Source organism: Rattus norvegicus, chromosome 10, assembly GCF_036323735.1.
Source record: "Rattus norvegicus strain BN/NHsdMcwi chromosome 10, GRCr8, whole genome shotgun sequence".
Taxonomy (NCBI): Eukaryota; Metazoa; Chordata; class Mammalia; order Rodentia; family Muridae; genus Rattus; species Rattus norvegicus.
The window spans coordinates 56,927,690-56,934,273 of NC_086028.1; positions in this window are offsets into that span (position 1 = coordinate 56,927,690).

A 6,584-nucleotide genomic window follows, 5' to 3' on the forward strand; every position below is an offset into this window, starting at 1 on the left:
TTAAGAAGGCATGGGTAGATAGATATTTGAATAACAGGGAGTATGATGGTCAGGATGATCTGTGCACTTTTCTATCTCTCCAAAAAATGAGAGGTGTGGTGCCAGTTGACTTCATTCCCGATGTCTGCTCACCTCTTCTTCTGTCCCCAAACCCCTTTATTTTTTTCTGGACTATCATATAATCTGACTCTTGCTGTACTCGCTGGTTGTGTCTGTCAACTTGACACAAGCCAGAGTTATCACAGAGAAAGGAGAAATGCCTCCATGAGATCCAAGTAGGATGTTTTCTCGATTAGTGAACAATGGGGGAGGGCCCAGCTCATGGTAGTTGTGCCATCCCTGGGCTGGTAGTCCTCGATTCTATAAGAAGGCAGGTTGAGCAAGCCAGGGAAAGCAAGCCAGTAAACAGTACCCCTCCATGGCCTCTGCTTCAGCTCCTGCCTCTGGGTTCCAGCTCTGCTTGAGTTCCTGACATGACTTCCTCCAATGATGGATTGTGGTCTGGAAGTGTAATCCAAATAAAACCTTTCCTCCCCAACTCTCTTTTTGGTCATGGTGTTTCACGGCAGCAATAGAACCCCAACAAAGATGCTCACCATCGTCAAGTAGAACTCTTGGCCTGAGCTTTCATCAACAATATAGTCCACATCTCTGGCTACAGTGACTGGTCCTTGTGCAACCATGTGAGCTAAGTTCATAGACTTCTGGGAATATTGGGCAGCACTTATCAGCCTTGACTAAATGTGTAAGAGGAGGCAGGGTGGCCAGGTGACTTGAGACCCTGATAGACTCACTCTCCCTAAGGGAAGGAAGAAAATTGCTAGGATTGGAAGATTGCTTTCTTCTACATGAGGCCAGGTGTGAAAGACTTAGTAGGAAGCTGTGCCAAGATGGATGGCATGTATAAGGCAGTGCATGGAGGTGACCTGAATATCCTTAGGAGAGAATTCCCCTGGACACTTAGCCTAGACTGTCCATTGTCTCAGTTAGTCTTCACAAACCCTTTGATGTTACTACTTGATTACTGTCTCTGCTTGACAGATAAGACCAGGATAACAACTATAATGACTGTAAAAGCTTGGCCCTGTTGTGTTTCCCATAATACTTTGGTGGAGAAAATCATGTGGTATTAGAGCGTGTTCTTGGTAATCAACTTAGATTGCAGGTGAAGCCCACTTCAAGAAATAGCAGACGACAGTGACGTCATGGGCCATAAACTGCCTTCCAAAGAGAGGTAGGTATGATGGCTAATACTGACTGTGAAGTTGACAGGATCTAGAATCACCGTGGAGACAAATTTTAGGGCGTGTCTAGGAGGAAGTTCTAGGTTGGGGTCATTGGGAAGGGAAAACCTGGCCTGACTCCCATGGCCTGGGATCTCAGACTGGGTGAAGGGGAAAGGCAAACCGAGCACCAACGCTCATCTTTCTGTGCATCCTAACTGCTGTGCAATGAGACCAGCTGCCTCACACTCCAGCCACTACACTTTCAGTGATGACCTGTGTCCTCGAACTGTGGGCCAAAATGCACACTCCCTCCCTTAAATTACTGTTGACAGGTATGTTGTCACAGTAAATGGATAATGCAGCATGTGGTGAACCATCGAGCTGTAGGCTTTTGCCAAAAGGAATATGGAAGTTTGGTGGAGCCGAAGTGCTGTCATTGAAGGAGAGCTGAGGTGAAGCCACTGGAGCCCTCTCTTCTGCCCTGCCTCCTGTAACCCCATTGTGGACAAATGAAATGATATCTTGCCCCTTCCTTTGAGCTCTGAATGTCTACAGTATGCCAGGGTAGAGGTCTTTTGGATGTGTAGAGGAAGAGCAAAGATCAGGAGGTCAATGTGAGTATGCTTGTTCAGTTACCCCTTTGTCATTAAAGCTAGATTTCCCAGGCCCTCCTGAGACTACCCACAGTGAAGAAACATCATAGGAACCCCAGCTTCTAACATGGGAATATGAGCAAGTCTACCCTAAATTGCGAATGTGTTTGCTTCTATAAAATAAAGATTCTTGGTGTCAAACACCAGTGACAATAACTCCAGTTGAGCCTGTAAGCACAACATGAGCTGAATGAATTATCCCCTTAGCACCTGAGATCTCTTGTATTCAGGTTCAGACATCAATGATGACATTCTTGGCTTGAAAGTAGAGTTACAGATAGTAATGACATCACTGGTCTTATGGGTCACCAAGTTCTCACTGTGTCTGAGAGAGGTAGACATTGTGTCCATGTGGGGAGAGAGAAACTCTTGCTTCTGAGCTTGACCAAAGTTTAGCCCATTTAACTTACAGATGAAAACACGAGGTTCAGAATGGGTGCTATATAAGGTGAAATTGTGAGGATGGGGGGACTGGAAGGTAGTTCTGTCCCTAACTACCCCACAACCTCCACACTACATCTTTGAGACCTTTTCAAGAAGTTAATGGAGGTCCAGCGAGATGGTTTCATGGGCAAAGGCACTCACTGGCAAGCCTGACGATCTGAGTTCAGTCCCTGGAACTCACATAGCAGAAGGAGAAAAACAACGCCCAAGGGTTGTCCCCTGTCACACATGTGCACACACGCAAATACAAAACACAATAACTCAACGAAAATTAAATAATTGTGCCTATAGGCTCATTTGGAAGTGACACTTTTTTTTTTCACTGCTAATCCATTGCCAAGATACTTTACAGTGAGTCCTTGAGTTCCCTTCTTAAGGCCATTTCCTACTACTTGGAAAGCTGCTCAAGGAAAGTGTTCTGGGCCACATCCAGACACATGCTAGACGTGTGCCCTTCCTTCCAAAGTGGGAGTGAACCACTGTATCACATGGGGATGGCAGCTCTGTCTGCTAGAGGAAGAATGGTCAAGTAAGCCAATGCCAAAGCCCCAGTGACTCTTGGAATGAAGCATGTGCTTTCTTGGCCTAGTATCATAACATATATTTTGTCATATATATATACATATATACACATATATATATAATATGTACATATACATATATACATATATATATTAATTCAGTGACTAATCTATTGCCAAGCATACGATATCAGGTCTTTGAAGCTCTCAGAAATGCTAGGAGCCTCATATAGATGCTGACTCAGACTGAGAAGACCTGGGCTCCCATCTGGGAGGAGGGTCTTGGGCAAGTATCTCCCCTCACTGAATTTCTTCTTTTAAAAACAATTAAAGTTTAAGAATCATGTAAATCACCATCCAGTTTGTAGATTCTAAATTGATTTGGCTTAACCCATCAACATAAGCATGTGAAGAAGAGTGATTCTTGTAGCCCTTCAAAACAAAGGACCCCACCGGTGACTCTGCAGCAGATAAACTGCAAACTTCTTCTTATTTGCTTGGCTTCTTTATTTTCATCAGGTTTCCCCAAATGAAGAGTGTCTGGGCAAAACGAAATACTAGTGATAATTTTTCTTTATTCCTTCCACTTTTTTTCCTGCTTGTTTTAATTCAATAAGTATATTCTCCAACACTTCTCATTCACTCGAAGGGCTGTATCCATATATTTTCATCATTAGAGTTTTAAGCCACCAGAGACAAGGGCGGTGTGGTATTTCTGTATTTATCTTTGTAACCTCAGCCACCAGCACAAAACCTGGTTTACACAGGAGGCCAAGACAATACAGGTAGAATAAAAAGAGAAATGAATGGAAAGTCAATATCATCTGAGTGTTAGGAGTTTTTAAGATAACAATACTATCCTGAGGAATAGAGCCAGGCGTTTGCTCTTCAGGAGATGCTGTGGACAAGAGTTGATGAGTTGTCACCACCAGTAGTTGGTTAAATCGTTCAAAGACGGATCAATGCTGTAACTGCTCAGAGCAGCAGGTGTGAATAGAAGAGAAATATGGCATACACCAAATTGTGTTGGAAGACGGTTTTGAGCCACCACACTAGTTTGTGGCCAACCATCTGTTCCTAACTCTTGGAAAAGAACAGGACATAAATTGGCAAAATCCCTGTCCATGGATGTCCAGACAGTCTAACGACAGCCTATCTGCCTTGGCTCTACACCAGAGCTTTGCTGTGGTTGTTTGCCTGGGGACAGGTGAGGATCTGCAACTTCCCTACCTCTCATGGTTCTACAGTTCCTTACCTAAAACCAGTCACTAAGTTTGCAGCAGAACATTTTTCTTTCGATAAAAGTCTCTCTTCAGGCTTGGGATGTAGTTAGTTGGTTAAAACTGTTTGCTTAGCATGCACAAATCCCTGGGTTCAATCCGTAATACTTAGAGGCAGCGAGCAAGCCACAAGCTTCTGTCTTTTGCAGCCAGCTCTTGGAAATGGCATCACATCGCTTAGATTATTACTGTACCCATCAGAAGCAAATTGTCCAGCCCAGTCCAGGAGTACAGAGGAACACAGACTCCAGGGGCATTCAACATCAAGACTTATTGCTTACCCACTGATGGTGCCTGAAGTCCTGTCCCAACCCAAGGCTTCTTGCACTGGACCTCACCTTACCCTTATACACCCTTCAGCATCTTTGGCTGAGTTTTTACATACAAGTAATGTGGCTGGGTGCCTGCCTTTAATCATTATTGAAAATGAGGGATGGTTTTCTATAGCCTCATTTCTTACAACCTTGGGGGGGGGGGGCTCATATACAGGCATTACATGTCAAAGCAATGCATAAAGATCAGAAGAGAGCTTTGAGTTTCAGTCTCCACCTTCAACCTATTTCAGGCAAAACCTCTTCACACTTGCTACTGCAAAGCTGACTGCCTCTGCCTCTCTTCTCACAGTCAAGAATACTATGCTAGTCATTATAGAGGTTCTGGGGGTCTAAACTCAGGTCCTCATACTTGTACAGCAATCACTTTCTCCACTAGCTATCCCCCCAGCACTGTCATCACTTCTTCCATAGTCTCCACCTCAACGTGTCAGGGAACCAAAAAGCAAGAATCACTCTGGGTAGACACTCTAGTGGATGGCCCATGCTACTGGCCCACCATGAAACCCATTCTTAACAAAATCCATTAGTCCCTTTTATGCCGAGATTTCTCCCATACCATAGACACATTAACCTCTGTCAGATAATTAAGGGCTTGGCTTACCATGAGAGACCTGAAATGTCACCTTTCTGCCACCCAATACATCTTTAAATGACACAGACTCTAATGAGATATTCAAATATAGAAAACTGAATGACTCCCTGCTTTCATGTGACATTTATTCAGCCAGAGTGATTGGACTCCATCACTACATTACTTCCGATTTCTACCTGACCTTGGGTAGTAAAGGGTAATCTTTAAGGAAACTATCCATTTAATCTCCCTCGCCTTATTAGCATTTAATTGTTCTGACAAATTTCCAAATGTACAAAGGATGTTAAGATTATAATTCAATTTTCCTCTCAAACAGCCCAGTAGCCAAGGGCAGTAGGGCCATCTCTGGCTGACTTCTGATTAGGGGAGCATCCTAGGCCTGGTGCTGGCTTCTGCTCCTCTGAGTACCCTGAGCAATGATACTGATATTCACTCCACAGGTACGACCAGAGGTCCCTCCATGCTCATGGTCCCTCCATGCTCATCCTCCTCCTTTCTCAGTGGACTGACTTGGTGATACACTTCAGAGTGACGAGCTACATGAAGATCCATGTGATGCTATATAGAACAAATTGTGCTTGGGATGGCAGGGAGCAAACCTTCTAACTTGAAAGCTACCTTGGCCCAGAGATGCCATATGCAAATTTTCAATTTTGAACAGTAGATAGAAATGAGCCAGTGACAGCATGCATTGGCCCATCCTCCTGTGCTGGTATGGCTAGGGCTGTATGTGGCTATTTACTTGTCCTATTCCTAGCGAGGGCAGAGGCAACACCTTCACTCATACTTGCTCTTACTCTTATACTCAGCAGAAGGCCCCATCTCAGGAAGCCCTTTGTCCTGTCAGGACAGCATAGCTCGGCAATATGAGAAAAGGTTCCCCTCCTTATATCAGTTTCTGTCCTTGTTTGTTTGCCCTTGCTCTGATAAACACCATCACTCAAAGCAACTTATACTCCCCACTAACAGTCCACCATTGAGGAAAGTCAGGGCAGGAACTGAAGTGTGAGCAGAGGCGGGAACCATGGAAGGATGCTGCTTACTGGCTTGCTTTCGATGCATTGCTCAGCTTACTTCTTATGTGACCTAAGACCACCCATGAGCAAGTAGACTCCACTTGCTTCAGCCTAAGTTATAAGGCTCCAATGGTCCAAAGAACCCTGGGCAGGGAGACAAGTCATGGGGTTAAATCCAGTGTCCATTCAAAACCATCTTAGGGTTCACCGGAGTGATCAGGCGTTTGCACTACATTACTTCCAATTTCTACCTGACCATGGGTGGTAGAGGGTAATCTTTAAGGAAATTATTTAATCTCCTTCTTATTAATATTTAATTGCTCTGAAAATTTTCAAAATTTTCCAGAGATGGCCCCACCCTGAGCCTCGCCATATCTGTAATTAATTAAGATGTCCCACAGACATGACCACAGTCTAATCTGATAGGGTCTGTTCCTCAACTGAATGTCCCTCTTCCCAGATGATTTTTGGTATGGAGTTGAGAAAACTGGTGAGCAGGGACACCATCATTATCCTT